This window comes from Strix uralensis, chromosome 3, assembly GCF_047716275.1.
Source record: "Strix uralensis isolate ZFMK-TIS-50842 chromosome 3, bStrUra1, whole genome shotgun sequence".
Lineage (NCBI taxonomy): Eukaryota > Metazoa > Chordata > Aves > Strigiformes > Strigidae > Strix > Strix uralensis.
Genome location: NC_133974.1, coordinates 8175318 through 8196075, shown reverse-complemented (window position 1 = coordinate 8196075; position 20758 = coordinate 8175318). Strand labels below are relative to the sequence as shown.

General features: G+C 43.2%; 1 protein-coding gene across 6 annotated transcripts in view; it reads right to left on the bottom strand.

The window, feature by feature from the left end:
• ITSN2 (intersectin 2) overlaps positions 1-12326 on the bottom strand; it is an 86359-nt gene extending 74033 nt beyond the window's left edge. For 4 of the 6 annotated variants that reach the window (XM_074861446.1, XM_074861449.1, XM_074861450.1 and 1 more), the window contains exon 1: positions 12232-12326. The gene's annotated coding sequence lies outside the window, so the exon portion shown is untranslated. Of the gene's footprint in view, positions 1-4805; positions 4926-5576; positions 5951-11864; positions 11965-12231 lie in introns of those variants that run through there. The other 2 variants (XM_074861447.1, XM_074861448.1) reach the window with 2 other exon arrangements.
• Positions 12327-20758: the final 8432 nt, after the last annotated feature.

The following is a 20758-nucleotide window of genomic DNA, read 5'->3' as shown; positions in this document are numbered from 1 at the left end:
AGAATCACAGAACCACCGAATATCCCAAGTTGGAAGGGACCCACTAGGATCATTGAGTCCAGCCTCAGACTCCACATAGGACAACCTAAAAGTTAAACCATGTATCTAAAAGCATTGTTCAAACACTTCATGAACACCAACTGGCTCAGGGCCATGACCACTTGTTCCAGTGCATGTCCACCCTCTCAGTGGAGAACTTTTTCCTAATATCCAATCCTAATTTCCCCTGGCACAGCTCTAATCCGTTCCCTGTCAACTTATGACCAGAGAGGAGAGACCAGCACCGCCCTTGCTGCTTGCCCTCATGAGGAAGCTGTAGACAGCAGTGAGGTCACCCCTCTTCTTTAAGCTGAACAAACCTAGTATCCTCAGCTGCTCCTCATAAGTCTTGCCCTCTAGTCCCTTCACCATCTTTGTAACCCTCCTTTGGACAACAATCTGATATCCTTCTTACATTGTGGAGCCCAAAACTGCACACAGTACTCAAGGTGAGTCTTCACAATACAAGTCAGATAATTATCAGACACTACAAGTCTGATAACAAACTGATTAACTCTTAAGGCCCAAAACCTTAACATATATTTTTAAAATACTTTCTACAACTTACAGCTATAAAGTCAGACTTTACTGCCTTTGGTTTTGCTGAAATGACTCACGTAGACTGATCTTTCTAAACTCCCAACTGCCGACCACAAGTGGGAGAAGTAACAAACCCAGTTTCACGCACACAAAACGTGTAAACCCCCTCTCCCTCATTTTGATGTCCCTTAGAGCCTCAACTATACCGCATTTTAAAATCAATTTCAGCTGAAATATTTTGTGGTCAAACCCGCCACATTAGCTTGGTGAGGGTCTTTCCTATTTATGAAAGCTCTGCATCTACAGAGCACATGTGTTCCTGGTTCATCAGATGGGGTAACTCCAGCTCGCTGTTGTCAACAGATACATATACAGGCAACCACCTTTCACCTTCACTAATGTGTAAAACAAGTGATCTCTATCCTGGGCTGCATCAAGAGAAGTGTGGCCAGCAGGTCGATGGAGGTGATTCTGCCCCTGTACTCTGCTCTGTTGGGACCCCACCTGCAGTGCCGTGTCCAGCTCTGGGGCCCCCAACATAAGGAGGACATGGACCTTCTCCAGCAAGTTCAGAGGAGGGCCATGAAAATCATCAGAAGGCTTGAACACCTCTCCTACGAAGAAGAGCTGAGAGAGTTGGGGTAGTTCAGCCTGGAGAACAGAAGGCTCTGGGGAGACCTTCTTGCAATACTTGAAAGAGGCTTTTAAGAAAGATGGAATCTTTTCCCCAGAGCCTGTAGTGACAGAACAAGGGGCAATGGTTTTAAACTAAGAGAGGATAGATTTAGATTGGACACAAGGAGAAAATTCTTTACAAATAGGGTGGTGAGACACTGAAACCGGTTGCCCAGAGAAGCTGTGGATGCCCCATCACTGGAAGTGTTCAAGGCCAGGTTGGACAGGGCTCTGAGCAATTTGATCTAGTGAAAGATGCCCCTGCCCATGGCAAGGGGGTTGGACCAGATGATATTTAAAGGTCCCTTCCAACCCAATTCTGTGATAATAGAAGTTTCACAGGTCATGTCAAGCAGAATTAGAAACTGTAGTCAGATACCGAGTAGAGCACACCCAAGTTATCATCCATACCACTATCTGTCCTCTCAAAAGGAGTCCAAGATGAGATGTTCCTAATACCACAGTTTGATAGTCTGTTCCAGTGCAGCACTCTCAAAAATAATGACCAGCTTTGTATCGAGAGGTAAAAAAATGGAAAAATAAAAGTATCGCTGCAACATAATTTCCCCTCATTCAAACTTTTAGGGAAGGAGGAAACAGCCCAGTAAACTCAAAGTCTACACATGTTTTTCAAAGGTCTGTGGAAACAATCCTTCCCAAAGAATGGAGCTTGCCTCAACAAGTATTCTGTCTTCTATGTTTCCACAGCATGCCCCAAAGGCTTGGATATTATGCATATATCAAAGTTAAAAGCAGCTAATTTTCACAAATTCCAAATAAAGTTACTTTAGTTGCCATCTGTAAAAGCACCTTGCACCTTTAGGACACAGGTGTGCACCATTTATTTACTAAAGGAAATCTCAGCAAAATATTCTCACTTGAGGCCAAACTTACTTTTTTTAGAAAAACTCTGATAACTTCTAAGCATTAATTGAGGTGAAAGCTATAAATTTCCAGAGAACCTTATTATACAATACTACAGAGAAACCCAATGCCATATAAAAATGTTTACTGAAGAAAAAAAACTCAGGAAAAGACCAGTATCTCAAACAGATGATATAGATGAAAAAATGGCCAGCACATCCAGAATATCTCACAGAAAATTGTTTCTGCAAAATGTTCTAGGAGGGGTGCTTGGTGAACTCAATTATCAGCCATAAGAAACTGTGGCAGCCACAGCATGAAATCCATGTTGTAACAAAACAGGATCAAACATCCCTACGAACACTGTAGACAACATTAAGCCCTGCTGCCATTTAGGGTGAAAACAGGAAAACTTGGCTGTTACGTTTAAATGGCAGAACGGCAAGTTCTTGTAAACAAACCATCTGACTAGTCCCAATGTTTAAAGCACTAATTGTTTTCACAAACAGACCTGCCAAACTGCAGCTTCTGCTCCCTCACTCAGTGTTGGTTATAGTTGATACAGGCTGAGAAATGAAATTAAGAAATTGCAAGAAGCAGGGGGGACCTTACCACCACGCTGAAAACATTAGAAAATATTAGAGCTGGGCAGACTGCAGGAGAAAGGGAAAAGAAAAAGCTTCTTTTCCATCATAGGCATATTGCCATTTTATGAAGAACAGCCTTACCACAATCTTTGTTAATATTTATACTTGAATCAGTTTTTTTCGAAGTATTTCTCAGAAAAACCACAGCCACATAGTTTTAGTAGGAATGAAGGTCTGGTGCATCAGGCTCTGTCCCACTAGTTTTAACTGGAGGAAAGCAAATACCGTAAAAGCAGCATGTGTGGACACACTACTATTCTTTTGCTTTTCTCAAGGACAGAAAGCAGGTATATTGCAGATTTTTCTGTAAGAACCAATTAGTAAGGACAGAGATTGCAGTACTAGGTGACCAATTTACTCTTTGCGACACCTGTAGATGTGGACAACACAAAAACTACTCATTAGTATTTGCAAAGCAGTGACAGTGTAATAGCCCATGTGGTTGTTCTGTGCTTTTTTGGGATTATCCCCTGGAAAATCAGAGAATAATAAGCATTAGTAAGGCATTATAAACCAGCACAGTCTAGAATTTCTCTTTGTTCGAGACATATTAGTAGAAAAGTTTACCGATTAAAAAAGTAAAAGAAAACACAATATTTTGGCAGGCCAAAAATTTATTTCTTTATATAGTGAAGTTATACTAAGTGACATGGCCTTTTCAAAATGTACTGTGCCCAGCTTCACAAAGTCCACCCACTCTGATAACAAATGAATGACATCAGTAACATAACGAAGTCGATCCCATGTAGCTAGCAGATCACTAGCTCTTCCTGCTCCCTGCTGTTACTGTGAATAAGAATACTGCAAGCCTTAGCTAATATTTTGACATTGCAGGAAAAATAAAGTTAAATATTTTACTTCTTAACCCTATGGTACGAAGTTCCTTCCTTGCTCACTGTTATAGAGCAACTTGCATCCAAACAGTGATTAAGACCGAACACAAAAAATACTTTTTTCTGATAACTATCCCTCTGCCCACCTTGCCTGCATAACAGGCTTTCTGAATATACTGACCATACAAAATGGATGCCACACAAAATACAAGAATCTCTGTTTCTGTTTAAAAAACATAATTGTGTGGTCAGTATTGATGCGTTTACTCTGTTTCTTACACAGCTGCTCAGCTGTGAAAGCACCCATTCAAAATATCAAGAACCAGTTCAACTCTCTCCTCTATCTCTGGAGACTGAAACCGATCTTTCCTTCCTCCTAGGAGAAGGCTTTCCCGCATTTTATTGCACAGTCGTTTAAGGAAACCCATGCGCAGCGTTTGAAATAGTAACATCAACTCAGGACTTCAGTCTCCTACATGAAATTATCATTAAGCCAGAGAGCCACAGGTCCTTCTCTGTCCTTGCCCCTCCAGCTTTGCTTCTTCTTCGCAAAGAAGAAGAAATTCTGAAGGAGGGAATGAGAATCCCACTTCAGGAAGCTCACTATTTAAATCCCTGCCCCTTCTCCCAGGAGACATGAACTTCCTCAGGAAAAAATGGGAATTGAACCCAGCTCTGTCACACCCTGGATGAATACATTCACTAACCTGATCCCAGACACAGACAGACATCACCACCTCTGCTTGCTTTGCTTAAAAAAGAAAAGAAAAAAGGAAAAAAGAAAGAAGCAGAGGGTAGATTACGTATAAGATTTATTTTTTTTTTAAAGGCTCTGCGCTTCTACCTTCGAGAAGGAACTCCAGGCTGCATATCATAACCTTTCCAGAGAGCTGAGCGAGATACACTTTCTCCTGAACGGGTGGTAACTTAAAATACACTCTTGTCTTTTTTGCTTCCTACTTTCTAATTTACATGACTCCCCACTCCATATGCTGTTTTTTCTAGATCCTGTTTTGAGACACATCAATTCTCACATCTAATTCATCCAAGCATTGTACAAGAGCCCATAGATGCTGTTTGGTGGGGTCCACACACCTTGAGTCCTGCTGTTCTCCACTTCCACACTGCAACTCCTAATTTATGCCAATGTGGACTTAGACAAACCAGAAATCTCTGATGACGGGTTTTTTTTTTACTATTTTCTTACCTTAACCATTACTGGAAACATTCAGAGCATATTACTTAAGATCTTATCCATTTGAAATCTTGCCATTTTAGAGGAAATTTCTGAGCCCCCTCCTGTCCTTCCATCAGAAGCACAAGCCTCCTAACAGAGGAGAAAAAAAAAAAAAACCTAGCAGAATTCTTACATTATCTTCTCCTTATTATACAAGAACTGCTACTCTTGCTCAGCTTCCAGTCCCAGGTAAAAGTGCAAAACATACAGAACATCTAATGGATTGCTACAACTAAGCATAAAACAAAAGATAGAGAATACGCAAGCAGTCTTCTATACTCAGCACAGAACAATCTTTCACTATTTGTAAAATTAATGAAGGTAAAACATTTAGTGAGACTTGGATTTACAATTTAGGTATCTGCTTTCAAGCTGGGCAGGTGCACAAAACTGTCACAAGCTTAACTTCTCAAAATTGAATGAAACGACAATCAGAGAGGAGGCAGGCCGCAAGAGGCCTTTAAAGCAAAGAAATCTAGTTTATCTTTGATGAAACAAAACCCAGGGAAATCTCATAGAAGAAAAAGCAAAGATCAGCGTAAGGCAGTCTAAGAAAAATTAACTAGGTAGCATTATTTTGGATGGGCAACGGATGTGTAAAAATGCATTCCCCAAAGTGAGATAGAAGAACATGGGTGTAATGGAGGTCCAAGAGATACAGCCCAGTACGAGAGCCCCAGGAGGCACACTGGTCCCGAGCTGGACCCAGGACCCGGGCAGCATGGCCACAGCACCTCTTACCTGCCCCAGCTGAAGCCTCCTGCTTCTGACCTGCTCTCAGCCACAAGTCTCATCCATGCTGTATCCCCAAACACAGTCCTCCAAAGCATCCAGTTGAAATTCAGTCTCTTAACACTATTACTGTATGCTGTAGAGCTCAGTGTTAAAGGTTTTGACCACTACACGTGAATTACATTACTTAGGGAATCAAGTATCATCTGGGTTGGACACACATCTCAACGTCATGTAAAGTCCCTATGAGCAAAAGTATATCTCAGCTAGACACTTGTCCTACCTTAAGAAACTCCTAATATTATGACCACACTAAGAGTGTAGTGAAAAAAGCAAGAGTTTTAGATTTTGATTAGTAAAATTCTTGACCTTTGAAAGTTAAGACTAAAAGTATTATTTAAATCAGATCTGATTTTTGATACATTTATTAGCATAGCCATAATAGGTCATTTTTTTGCATTCCAATTGTAGTATTTTTAGAAACAAAGAAGAGTAACTCCCATTTCCTGTTCTTCCCTTATTTCATGTGTATGCTGTTGAATTGCTAACTGCAGATATCACTCATGACTGATGCCACAGCATTTCACAAGCTCCACTTGCATCAGCCTTGAAAATTTTCACTAGAAAAGCCAGCTCAGAATTATTATCTGCTACTGAAGCAATAACAGCCTGTAACAAAATGTCTCAAGTCAAACTGGCTGCTCTCAGGATCGCTGTTCCAAAGCAGCTGTGACTTATCTGGATCAACAATGTTTTTTCAATTATCTGTAACTGCAAAAATGTTCAAAAATAGTTCTCAGGTAATTGTCCTCTATTAGGCAATTCCAATGCATTGTGCTGCTACTGTCATCACGTTACATCATTTGAATTTCATTTGGTGTTCTGAAAATAAGAGTTACACAACACTGTGCTCATCTATATGTTAATGTTCAATCCATTACTTTAATTCTAGGATCCAAGTAACCAACCTGGCCAGGCTGTGTTCCTATACTGACAAAGTCTTAAACATTCTGAATTTGAAGAAAAATTAAATTTCATCAGCTCCACTTTTACTTTATGATTTTTATGTGACCTAACCCTCACCTTTTGAACATTTAGATTTTGATGTAAGGAGGAAGTTCTTCACTGTGAGGGTGGTTGAGACACTGGCACAGGTTGCCCAGAGAAGCTGTGGCTGCCCCCTCCCTCGCAGTGTTCAAGGCCAGGTGGGACGGGGCTTTGGGCAACCTGGTCTAGTGGAAGGTGTCCCTGCCCATGGCAGGGCGGTTGGAATGAGATGATCTTTAAGGTCCCTTCCAACCCAAACCATTCTATGATTTGGTGCTAATGGCACAACAGTACCAGAAAAACAAGTTATTACAGGCTCTGTATAATCTTGCAGTGGGCAATAAAACAAAGTATGCGTGGTTGTAAGAAGAATCAAAGACTCCTCATGAAATAACAACACCTATTTGGTTTTCTAGAGAAAGACTTACGCTTAAATAAATCTGAGAATTAAAAAAAAAAAAAAAAATCCCGATAGACAAGTTAATCAATGAAGGAGTAATATGCTCGTAACTCAGGTAACGAGCATGCTTAAATTCTTAGCTTAGTTTTCTATGGATATGAGACACAAGTAGTTAGCATGTACTTTGATGAATCCCATCATCCAACATGATCCAAATTTAACAGAAGGGTGTACTTCGCAAAGATCTTAACTGCCTACAAGATTCATGAAAATAGGCAACCAGAGAAGACACTACCAAATGAAGTGCCCTCCTTCAATGAGAAAGACTGCTGGACATTTGGGTACCAATATTAGACACCAGAAAATCCATATGGCTAAAAAGCTGCTCTAAATATACTAACCACAAGAAAAATTTCAGCACAAGCTTACGTCTGATTAGACTCAGCCAACACCGCAGAAAACAAGGCTTCACCAGCTCACAGCTGGCTTAAAATTTCAGTTTACATTGGTCTGTCTCTGGAAGGAACTTGAACTTTTATGTAGACATAAGCCTCTGAGTTCTATACTTACCAGGATTCAAAATTGTAATTCAGGCATCTGCAATATTTGCAACTAAGCATTGGAAAATTTCAGGATCACTTAACCCAACTGCGTAGCACTTCCAACAAATCCAGCCAGGCACTCTAACAAGGGTTCTTCCCACCAAAATAGTCTGTTGCATCATCTGTCATCACCCAGGGTACACAAGGAAAATGCAGTTTTAAAAGATGAAGTTAAAGGGTGATAATGTGTTTTTAAAGCTAAAAAGAATACAGTAACTACCCTATTTCACTGCATACCAAGGATCAACCTCTGAAGGTCAAAGTACACTTTGTGTTAAGTGTTTTACCGACAAGTGATAGTGCTTGAAATAGGTTAGTCAGTCATAAAAAAGGAGAATTCTCTAATTAGCTCTACATTATCTTTGTTATCTTTATAATCACCAATCATCACCTAAAACAAAAAAGGTAAAGAAAGGTCACTGGCTTTCCCACATCATTCAGTCACATGAAATGAGCCCTCCAATCTAAAAGCAACACCACAAATTCACAAAGTCAACAACCTACTGCTCTCACAATCTTCACAAAAGGACTATGTTTACATCAAGCTTCCCCCAAGAATTTAAAAACATGTAAAGGATCCATCATCTAATATACCCTGCCAAGAGATGTGGCATTACACTGAACTGAAAGCAGCTTTCAGAAGTCAAAATAAAGTAACTTGAAAACAAGGAAGTATAGCAGTTGCATATATATATATATATGGAACGTAACACAGCACTAGTGCTGCCAGGAACACTGGCTGATGTCACTGCAAGACCAAGCTCTATGATTTTTGGAAGGTCTTGGTGACCGGTCAAGGATCCTGATGACTGGAAAAAGGCAGACATCACACCCATCTTCAAAAGGGCAAGAGGGACAGTTCAACAATGCAAAAGGCTGCTAAGTCTGACTTCAGTCCCTGGAAGGATTATGGAGCAGATATTCCTGGGAGCCACCTACAGATGCCTGAAGATCAAAAAGGTGATGGGAAGCTGCCAGCATGCATCTCCCCAGGACAAACCATGCCTGACAGATAGCTTTCTGTGTTGATAACTGGCTCTGTGAATGAAGGCAGAGCAGCTTGTTCTGACTTTACAAAGGCTTTCAACAAGATCTCCCACAGTATCCTTAGAGCCAAACTGGTGAAATATTGTTTGAATAGGTTGACTGTAAACTGAGTGGAAAACTAGCTTGACCACTAGACTCAAAGGGCTGTGACCAGCAGTCCAAAATCCATCTGGTTGGAACCAATAATGTTCCCCAGGGGGTTGATACCACGGCCTGTATCGCGTAATGTCTTCACGGACAATCTGGGCAACGGGATGGGATACACTCTGAGCAGTGTGGATACCAAACTGGAGAGGGCTGCCCTGCCTGTGGAAGCTCTATCGGAGGTAGTCCAAACACAACCAGCCATGGCTCTGAGCAACCTGATCGAAGCTGGCCATGCTTTTAGTGAGTGTTGGACCAGATGATCTCCAGAAGTTCCTTCAAAATGGTATTATTCTATGACTACATTTTAGGTAAATAAAAGCTAATGGAAGCAGTTAAAAGCTATTTTTAAAACTAAGATACTGGAGGTATTTCAAGAAATGAACATTAAAAGTAAAGATGCCCAACTTTTAAACCAGTTTTAAAGAGGTAAAGAGAACAGCTCTGAACTTTAAAAGAAAACCTCATTAAGTGCTGATTTCACAAATTTTACATGCCGATCAAACTAAATCTTTTGAGTTAAGAGCAGAGACTTTACTTGTAAACTGTTAATTAGTGGTTTATCTCTCAGACCAGAGACCTCTGTCTCAATTTCCAACAGGACTAGTGATCTGGACTACACTGCTCTTCAGGTACTAATCACAAGGTCTTTTCCTGACAGACACCTGTTTTCAAGGGGTGTGAAGCTTTGCGATAATGCCCCAAGCCAAGCGCTACATCACCTTTCACTTTTCAAATGCTGTCCCATTTCCCCCACCAGCTCCACATGAGTAGCTCAATGAAGAATTACTATCACCTACAGAACTTAGCTTCATTTTTAATAGCTGCTACTCTGCTATGGCATGGAATTAATTCACTTTTCAATATTAAAGACTACAACAGAAATACTTGTAAAAAAACCTACTGTAAAAACTGCCACAGTCCCAATCATTGTAATACCTGAATCTCAATAAGTAAAGCCTTCTCAACAACACAGTTCAAAATCATCCATGGGTCACTATCTCACTCTGTCCACAAGAAGAATGTTGAAAAAAGTAAGTAGCCAGAAAGCTCTGATAGCAGAGCACCACCTATGGTAGATAACCCCTTATGGTGATTAGCACGAACAAGCCATAGGTACCACATTTTTGTTATTGTTAGTGCCACAGGAACATACTTTCTGCTTATATTACAGTGGCAGCCAACAACTCAGGGACAGATCCCATACCCTCGATCTTGTCTAGACAGAGGAGAAAAAAAATACATGCAATTCCCTCAGGATAGTAATTAAAAGGAGAAGCATATTCACTTGATCTAATTTAGGCATCTGAGTTAGGAGGCTAATCTGACCAAAATGTCTGCATAACAGAGAGCGCGAAGCAGCCTGAAGCCATTTTTGCAGGGATGCATCCGATTCTCTTAACATCATAGAGAGCCTAGAGCCTGAACTAAGGTTTCTCTAAATATCCAGGGGTACAGTGGTGTGAATGCCCCTCCCAGCTTAGTCAGACTAAAAAATACAGACAAACCAAACAGGAAAGGTAGAGTAGAAACAAGGAAATAAAAATTAACAAAGTTTAGTAGAAGAATGAAGCCCAGCTAGCTACTTATCCAATTAGTTCCTAATGCTCATTATTTCTAAACATCACCATCACTTCAGTGGATATAGATGTTACAGCTATAGTCATAGAATCACAGAACGGTTTGGGTTGGAAGGGACCTTAAAGATCATCCAGTACAACTCCCCTGCGACGGGCAGAGACACTTTCCACTAGACCAGGTTGCCCAAAGCCCCATCCAACCTGGCCTTGAACACTTCCAGGGAGGGGGCAGCCACAACTTCTCTGCGCAACCTGTGCCAGTGCCTCACCACCCTCACAGTGAAGAACTTCTTCCTTACATCTAATCTAGATCTACCCTCTTTCAGTTTAAAACTCTTACCCCTTGTCCCAGCAGTACATGCCCTTGTGTAAGCGTTTGAATTTCAACCAAATTTGAGATGAACAATTTAAAAATCTTGAACGCAAGCTCCATTTTATGTACCACTGCTGTTACCCACGCTGCGGCAAAGCCGTACTGCTTCACGTGCTTTCTGTGTTTTCCTGTGTACATACAAGCGTAGGAGCTGCTGCCACCACAGGCAAGCATGAACAAAAACAAGTTTAAAAAACATGTTCCCAAAAGAGAGATGTGTACAATAGGGCAGCCTGAACGCAAGGGCAAGCAGCTTGTAACTTCTCATTCCAGTGTTTTAGATGGGGAATTTCCAAGTGATGCTTAAGAGAACTGCTATAAGCACAGGTTAAAGATCATAGGTACTATGTAAAGCACAATCTACTTTCAAGTTCTGCTTTGTGACAGATGTCAAAGTGCAACTGCTGTGAAAACCATTTAATATATTCAAAATAGTATCTTAATGTTTAGGGAACCGAATCAGGTACCTTGGCCTCATTTTATTTTCTGAATTACTACATGCCGCAGTGCAAAGCCGAGACCGAGGAAAGCCAGTCTATTACAGACAAAACAGTTACAAACTTTAACTGCAGAAACCAGTTCGATTTCTCCAAATTCTAGGTTTTCACAGTACAAGAAACAGAATCACCATCGCCACAGCAAACCGGGGTCTCGTAACACGTCCGAGCTACCTCACCTCAGCAGAGCGCTCCCTCGGGCGGATGGGGAGCTGTCTGGGCACCGACACCGGTATTTCGTCCCCTTGCAGAGCCGTAATAAAGCAAAGCCGAGCGGCAGCGCTGGCAGCCGGAGCCACCGCCGCTCTCGGCAGCTCTCCCCGGATTGCCGCCTCCCCCCCGCCCCGCAGACCGGCAGCGGAGCTCTCCGGCCAAACTTCAGGGCCCGGCGATAGAGCCAGCTGCCGGGAAGAGCAGTTCCCATAGAAACGGCGGGGACGGGGACCGCGGCGGGGACGGGGACCGCTGCCCAGCCCGGCTGCCTGACAGCGCCCGGCCCCGCCGCCAACGGGAGGGACTGACGGCCTCGCCGAGGAGTCGGGCAAGTCAGCTGCTCTCCGGCACGAAGAAACATCCGCAAATCGTTATTTTTAAGAGAAAAACTAACCCCAAACTCCACCACCCTCAAAGCGGCGAAAAAAACTGAAATAAAACTGCTCGGGGCAACAGAGACTTCGCCTTTTCCTCCCCACGGCCGCCCCCCGCCCGGGCGGTGGCGGTGCTGTCAGGACGGCAGGAACAGGCGCCTCCCGCACGGCGCCGCCGCGGCCGCCCCGGGCCCGCAGCGAGGGCCGGGCTGACAGCTCCGCGCCGCCGGAGCTCGGCCCCCCCCGGCCCCCCCCTCACCCGCCCCGGACCTCCCTTCCCCAGCCGCCCCCCACGCCCTGGGGACGAGGCCGCCCCGCGGGTCGGGCCGGGCCGTGGTCCCGCTGCTCCGGGCGCGGAGGAGCCGCAGGCCGCCCAGCCGCTGGTACCTGTTGCGCTGCCCGTGAGCGCCTGCTCCGCGCGGGCTGCTGCCGCCTCCTCCTCCTCCTCCGCCTCCCGCGGCGGCGGCAGCGTCAGCCCCACAACATGGCGGCGGAGGCGGGGGCCGCCCGGGAAGGAAGGGGGGGAGGGAGCCGGGCCCCGCGGGCACGGGCCGAGGGCGCCGCTGGGTGCCGGCTCCGCGCCCGGCAGTCGGGGGTGAGGGCGTGAGGCTGGAAGCGGGCCCTTGGCGGGGCTCGACCTCGTCCCGGGGACGGACGGGCGGGCAGCCCCGGACGAGGCGAGCACCGGTACTTGGGGTGTAAAGCCGGAGCCTAAATGAAGGGTCTTGAGCCTTGCCCTGGGGTGCCGCCTCCCGGGTCTGGCCCAGGCTAAGGGAGCGATGCTGGGATCCGCGGGGGGGAGGGGGGAGGCAGAGCCGTGCCTATCGCCCGGCCTTTGCCGGGCCTGTGCTCTGCAGGGGGGTTTCTGCACAGTAATAAGCTGCCGTTTAAAGACCTGAAAATTTACCACATCCTTGCCGAATTATTTCTCACTGTTGCTTCCAACTTCTGCCTCCCCATCTGCTCCATAAATTACTTTCTCTTAGTTTTCAAGCTGTATATATTTAGGAGAAAAAGGTAATAAACTAGAATAATCTCAGTCCTATCTCAACTGCTGGTTTCTTGTGGAAGCTGAAAAGCTAACACCTCTGGTTTGATCATTCTGCACAGGCAGGACTCTCAGATTAATTTATTTTTTCCCCGCTGTGCACCCCTGGGAGAGGGATGACGGCGCCCTTGGCAGTGCCTGGTGGTGCTCCCCAGGGGAAGCCTGTCCCACTGGGCCACCTGCACTGGGGAGGAGGAGGACGATGGCACAGGGAGCTAAATTTGGCTCACACCAGGCACTGCTCAGCGTACTGAAATATGCAGGGTTTCAGGGATTTATTTTTTCAAAAATTAAAGAATCCTATAGGAAGGAAATGCATGAAAAATGCCATCATTTTTAAACATTAATCGTTTTCCTTCTTCAGTGAGTGGATCTTGCTATGTACAGAAGATTACACTGCCTTTCTGCTATGTTTTTGCTGTGTAGATAATTACATACCACCTTCATACAGAGCAGATTTTTCCACTGACTCATTCTCCTGGGATCTCAATGAGCCTTTCCAGTTTGTTACACCTTTTATCATTCATCGCGATTCCCATGTAGTCATGTTGCTGTGCCCTGTAATGGTCATAGTCACATAATAGCACATACACTCCTCAGTATTTTTGCTTAGACACCTAATGTTTGCATTTGCTGTTACAGCTGCCACATTGCATTGGCAGCTCACATCCGTGTATTTGTCCCTCATGATCTCCTCAGCTCCCATCTGATTTAATGCTTTTGAAGATACAGTATTCTCCTTCCTTATTCCCAGCCCAAAAGCATGCTTTGTGTTTTTGTTCCTATGCACAGCCAGCAGCCTCATCTTTGATGCATAGATATTTGCCATATAGTGGGTTAAAACACATGTTGCTGAAGGGGTCCTTGCTGACTTTGTGATTTAAATCACTCGGTGGTCTCCAGCACAGGTGGCCTTTGGCTTCGATTGTTTTGAAGTGACCTGCAGATTTCATGAGCAAGTGCTTCATTTAATAATTGACTGAGATAACAGAGCAGCCCTGGGTCAAGAGCAGACTCCTTTGGAGCCCATTTAAAAAGTCTCTTATCTGACAATTTTTCATCTGAATTACTTTCTAATGTCTCTTAAAATGCAGCTGTTAATCCATTTAGTATACATTATAGTGATACAGAATAGTCCTAAATGTGACTTTGTTGTGTAGACAACACCTACAGCCTGCTTTGGATCCAAGGCAAGTGCTTACGTCGGACATAACAGTCTACAGGTTCATAAAGGCTACTGTAGAGAGAATTAAGATAACAATAAACCAGATAAACATGTTTCTTCTCATAGAAAGAAAAAGATCAGGTTACTGATTAAAGTGGATAAGTATTGGGAAGGGCAGTGGAAAAATCTATCAACAAAAGTGTCTAAGAACAGGTTAGACAGATACCTGTGAGGAGTCCGGTAAATACAGTTGATCCTGGCTTGAACACCAAATTAGGTGTCTTCTCAAGGAACCTCACGGCTCTTTTCTTCTATAATTAATGTCACTGCCAGGTCCCACCAAGCGAGCGGACTTGTACTGTGTGACATTCATCCCACTGGACAAAAGGCCGTGCAGAAAGCCAGGGGGGAGAGTTAGGAAGCTGCGCAGGGGGCCGGGCGTGTGTTTTGTGCACATGATCAAAGGGAAGATGAATCATATGGGGGGTGATTTTTAATGTATACTTAGATGATTTTAATTTTATATACAGTTCTGCAACTACTTAAGCCTATGTCTAGGCTAGAACATGACCTTCAGGAACTCTCATTACTAGCTTTGCTGCATCCCTTGCCTCTGTTGCAAACTCCAGCAGAAACAAGGGATACCTGGAAGCTGTAACATCTTAGCTTTGAATACCACCTTAGAACACCATGTGAAATTTTGTACCCTAACAATGTTTACAACTATTAATTACATATTTTGATATTTTGTGTTCTTGCTGTTAACAATTCTTCTCTCTCCACACTAGGTAATTCATATGCTAAATAAAAGCAATAGTGGCTTATTTTTAATATGCAGTTTTTCCAACCTGAGCATATGGAAGAAGATATATATGCCTTCTTCACTACTGGAAATGAGACTCCTTATATGATATTGAAAAAAAATCCCAAATTGCTTCTCTGCTGTCTGAAAACATACTGCCATCTGAAGATAAGTTATTAAACTTATTTTAAAAAAATGTCAGCCAAACATAGTGCTTAGCCACTGACTTTGAGGGGACAAAGTGCACAAAGCAGGAAGTGTATAAAGAACACTGGGATAGTTGATTCTGTAAATATGGCAGATGGGGAAGGACCCCCCTATGTTATTAATGTTATGTGAGATCCCTATAGAAAAGCAGCAATGTACCTCATTTGCAGTAACTACAGGTGTTGCCTAACACCTTCTTTGATACAAAACTGAAGCCAGGAAAACCTTCAATACTATGAGCTGTGTTGCCTGGGAAGGGAGAAGTCAGAGAAAATGCAAAATTCAGCTGACTTCCTAGAGAGAAAACCTCGTGTAAAAAATCAGCACATCAAAGCTTTGTGTATTTTTATTCTAGACAAATTGAATGCTGTTTCATCTGCATTACCACAACCAACCAGAGCTAATCAGCGGTATTAGAACAATAAATATCTGTGAGATTAATTAAGCAGCAGGAAGAGGAGCAGGGCTCACAGGCTGCTTCGAAGACACATTTGCATGCAGCAGCCCCTCAGTCACTCTTCCTTGGAACTGCAGCATATAGTCATCCAAAGTTTAGTATGAGCTATAAAAAATGCATACTCAAAGTGAAGCTGAATTCTTACCCCGCCTGAGAAGACTCTTACAGGGATGGTTTTTTAGTGATGTCTGAGGCATGAACTAGTATTTTACATCTACTTTGTCTAAATTTTTTGTTTTGTTTTGTTTTAATCAGTAACTACATTACCATTTCTTTAAAATGAAGAATTTTGTCCTCTGGTTTGCTAGAACGAATATTGTTTCCATTCATAGTTTGACTCCTGTTTAAAGTAGGTTCAAAAGAAAAACACTACTTTTATGAAGGTGGAGTTTGTAAAGGCACTGTTGCAGATGCTGCCTTTGGCCATCTCAGGGTTTGGGGAGGGTGCTTTTCGCAAGCTTCAACATGCAGCTTTGGGGGCTGATGTCAAGTACCAGGTGAAATAAAAGTCCCTTCTGGTGGTAAGTAGTACTCTTGTAGCAACGAGTAGACAGTTGCAAAAGAACTTAAAACTGCGGGAATTAATTAGTTTGTCTCAGAAAGCCATTAAGGGAAATTACTTAATAATAACTGATGAGTAATAGAAAAGACAGCTGAAAGGAGAAGAAACCAATGGTATGATAACACAGAGACTTGTTCCAGACATAGGGGCAGGGTTGCAGCACAGCAGCTACCCAGAGGAGACCAATTAAGACGAAATGTGTGGGAGAAGCAGAATTTACTATAAGCAATGTCTCATCCTCTGGTATTACTATGTTATCATTTACTATCCTGCATGTCCTTGTCGTATCTGAGCCAAAACCAACATACAATAGCAAAAGCTAACAAGATATAATGAAGATGGAGAAACTAGAAATACTAAAAGCAACACAATTTTTACATTAAGGCTTTACTTTTTAATCATTATCTGTACTCTGTCCTCAGTTTCCTGTTACAAGCAATTTTGCTATCTTTAGAGTATAAGGGAAGATCTCCACTGATAGCAAAAGACATCACGAGTAAAGTTGCTTAGCCTGAACTGAGCAGCAGTAGGTAATATGACTTTTTCCCTGCTCTCAGTTTACTCCATAATACTGCTTATTTTCTCTGCTGTACTGCAGGAAAACACACCAGAAGTGACCAGGCACTGTCTAAGTTTGTTGACAGACATGTTTCTGCAAGTGTATGTTTAACACATATAAAGTTAAGCCAGAACATAAATGAACACCAAAAATCAGTTACTGCCAAGTGTAAGCCACGCTTTGTGTACGGTTACTGATCAGGGATCAAGGAAACTAAAGTAAAGCAACAACTATTTCTGAATGGTCAAAAAGTAGTAATTGCAGCACAGCGATCTGCACATGTTCCTCTTGCGGTGTCCTGTTTAATTTTGTTTGCTAATGAGAGGCATTTCCTCATCGGGAGAGTTCAGCTTGTTGTCACAGCTATAAAGAACTACTTAGAAACAGCCACACCTACCTGATGTGTGACAGCTCTGACCCCTTTATTAGATTCAGCTCTATTATTCATGCTAAATTTCCTTTTGTGCCTCCTCTTTTTCCCTTCAGCTAATACAGAAGCAATGAGCCCTCACTTAATGCTGCTGCCAGGTTTAATTTTTACATCAGTACTCAACTGTTTTCTTCCTTTTGAGCAAATGCTAGATACTGTCTTTAGACTAGGTCTTTATTTAAACCTGAAGGCACAAAAACCAATGGGATAAACAAAAGGACAAGGTAATATTTACTTTCCACACCTAACACAACAGGGGTGGTGCATTTCTGATGTTGATTCTGAATAATAATTTATCAGGAAGGTAGAAGGCACAAAGCATGTGCTCCATCAAAAATAGTACTTCTAGAGATGCTGGTTTGGTTTCTGAACCAGAAACCTACACAGTTTTTAAAACAGTAAATGGTACGCACTACTTTATTCATTTGAAGGATTTTCTGTTACTTAACAGCTGTATAAAATAAAATATTCATGTCCCAACTTTGTTCCCTGCCAAGCACAGATATTATTTTGTAGGGGATGGAGAGCTGGACTGTATTTGTTCAAAGATTGGCAAAGGCTTCTTTGCCTACTGCACTGAAAGTATTTTGAGATTTATAGAACATCTATGTAACCATAGAGAAAGTAGATTTCCAGACAGGCCAGAATGTGTTGTGAAGGAAGGCAGAGCTGACTCATGCAGACTGAATTATGGCAAATAAAATTTTGCCAAGTGCTGAGCAGACACAAGAGTTTTACTTGCAAAAACTAGCTGCAGTGCAGGTGGTCAGAAACGTTCAAGTACACATGAATTTCACAAGTTTCAAGTGCTGACAATAACACAGTAGTGGGGTTAAGCAAGGTTATTTGTTGCAATTTGCAATCCTTATGATATAATTAGTAAATAATACCTCGGTAAGCCAGAGTTGCAAGTTCAGTTCAGATAGATTTGTTTCTCCGCACTCATGTTTTAATGCAAGCCAAGGAGCCAGTCTAGGCTGGTATTCCTACTGTGTTTGCTATAAATTATTTTTTCCCAAAGCTTTTCAGTTTTAGGTGCTAGAAACATGTCATGGGGTACATATTGTTAGGTCATGTGGTAAAAGCTCGTGTGCATGCCCACAGAGAGACAATGGCAGGAAAGACCAAATAATACCCAGCCCAGCTACTCATCACAGGGGCCATCAGCCCATCAAAGATCCACCTCCACAAGCCCAGAGGAGCACAGGGGCACAGTGGCAGGTGACAACCCAAGTTACAGACTCCCAAGGAGTGAGCACCTTGTCTGGGCCTTTCCCAGGGCTGACCCAGCAGAGCCATCAGCCCCACTGTCCATGTGTGAAACTCATCACGGTGAGTGTTGGGAGCAGCCCTCCAGGACTATGGGGGTTACTGCCTTGGGGGTGTGCTGCACATTATGGGATGCAGGGGAAAAGCATTTTAGCATTGCACAGGACTTATTATGGAATGTTTAGGGGAGGAATCAAAGCTAGGAAAAGGGAGGGATTTAGGTAATTTGGGGAGGAACAAGTGTGGGACCCTTGGGGGATCGTATGTTCAGGTGCCAGCAACTGGGGAGACTGGAATCCAGGTACCAGTACAACCAGTACCTTATGCTGTACCTCTTACCTGAATTTTGTGAGGTTCTCTGGAACTACATGTTGCTTTTAAGCCTTGAATGATATAAGAATCAACTTTGAAATAAATCTCAAATCTTTCAGAATGTCTTCTGAGTTGCTGTGAAAAGGAAAGTTTTCCAGATTCATAGATATGGGCCACAACAACCCCCAGCAGCGCTACAGGCTTGGGGAGGAGTGGCTGGAGAGCTGCCAGTCAGAGAGGGACCTGGGGCTGTTGATTGACAGCCGGCTGAACATGAGCCAGCAGTGTGCCCAGGTGGCCAAGAAGGCCAATGGCATCCTGGCTTGTATCAGCAATAGAGTGGCCAGCAGGGACAGGGAAGTGATCTTGCCCCTGTACTCGGCACTGGTGAGGCCGCACCTCAATTACTGTGTTCAGTTTTGGGCCCCTCACTACAAAAAAGACATTGAATGACTCGAGCGTGTCCAGAGAAGGGCAATGAAGCTGGTGAAGGGTCTGGAGCACATGTTGTACGAGGAGTGGCTGAGGGAACTGGGGTTGTTTAGTCTGGAGCAGAGGAGGCTGAGGGGAGACCTCATCGCCCTCTACAACTACCTGAAAGGAGGTTGCAGAGAGCTGGGGATGAGTCTCTTTAACCAAGTAATGAGCGATAGGACAAGAGGGAATGGCCTCAAGTTGTGCCAGGGCAGGGTTAGACTGGATATTAGGAAGTATTTCTTTCCAGAAGGGGTTGTTGGGTGTTGGAATGGGCTGCCCAGGGAGGTGGTGGAGTCCCCATCCCTGGAGAGGTTTAAGAGTCGGGTCGACATAGCACTGAGGGATCTGGTGTAGTTGGGAACTGTCAGTGTGAGGTTAATGGTTGGACTGGATTATCTTCAAGGTTCTTTCCAACCTCGATGATTCTGTGATTCTGTGAAATAAGTACTATGATAAAGACAGGCAAATCAGTGTAAGACAGTAAAGTAAGTGTATGATTAATAGCATAATTAATAAAATCAGTGATTCATTGTCAGGGCAAACAGATCACTCTGGTTTCAAGGTGGCTTCTGGAAGTCTACACAAAAGCTCTGTATTAATGAAACACCGAAGTTACCCCTGACTGTGACTCTTGCTCACCAGATGTAACGCTGACAGTTTGAGGTGCTACTGCCCCCCTCTGCCTGACATTCTCCTGGACTGTTCCGTGACAGGCAACAGAAGCAAAGACAAATTCTTCTCCCAGCTGCTGCAAATAAACACATCGTGCAGTACCTCCAATCAGTGGCTTAAAGTTGTTGCATTCAGAGGGTTGGACCTAGTTTTGCAGTCTTTCATCAAAACTGTGTTGGCCTTTTCAATTTAGGGTTTTTCTGCACTTGAAAGTTGTTTTTGAAGAGTGTTTTCAGTCTTTCTGAGCAAGTCACTTTGTAACTTACATTGACATTAAAGTTTAACAGAGTTCAAGCCACAGCTGAAATCAATGGAGTATGAAAAGAGACCATAGTATCAGCCATTAATGCTTCACTTCAATTTTTGTGCAAGGTTTGTCTTGCTTGCATGCTGCTTCTTGCTTTGGTAAGGGAAATCTGTAACAATTTGCTGATTTACTTCACTGATCTCCTCGGAGCCTTTCTTAAAATTAATTTGCCTGAAGACTGCCACAATGGTTAGACTGCAGAGTCACTAAAACAGTATCAGTGGTCTAATGGTTCTAATATTTCTGACCAGTAATCCTCACTTGTCTGTCTGTTACCTTTAACCTTCAACTCAATATTTTAAGGCAAAATTATCTTTTTGTCCTATGTCAGCAGTGTCAGGAAAAGGGGCTTTTACTGCCTAATAAAATAAAGCATTGGCACTTGGCATGGGCAGTCCTTCCAAAGAAATACTATGCTGCATTGCTGCAGTTGAATTTGCTTCTCCTCTTCTGCACTGGGATGATCTTGATTGGATGCCACTGCCTAGATTACTGTCTTGGCACTTAGCGAACATATTAACTGGAGTGACAGCTGCAAACATGGAAGTTTAAACTTGCTAGAAATACCAAGCATACAATAGTTGTGTCCCGTGTTTCTGCCATGCTGAAGTCCTGGACCATTTTGTCTTACAAGGATCCAGCTCCGT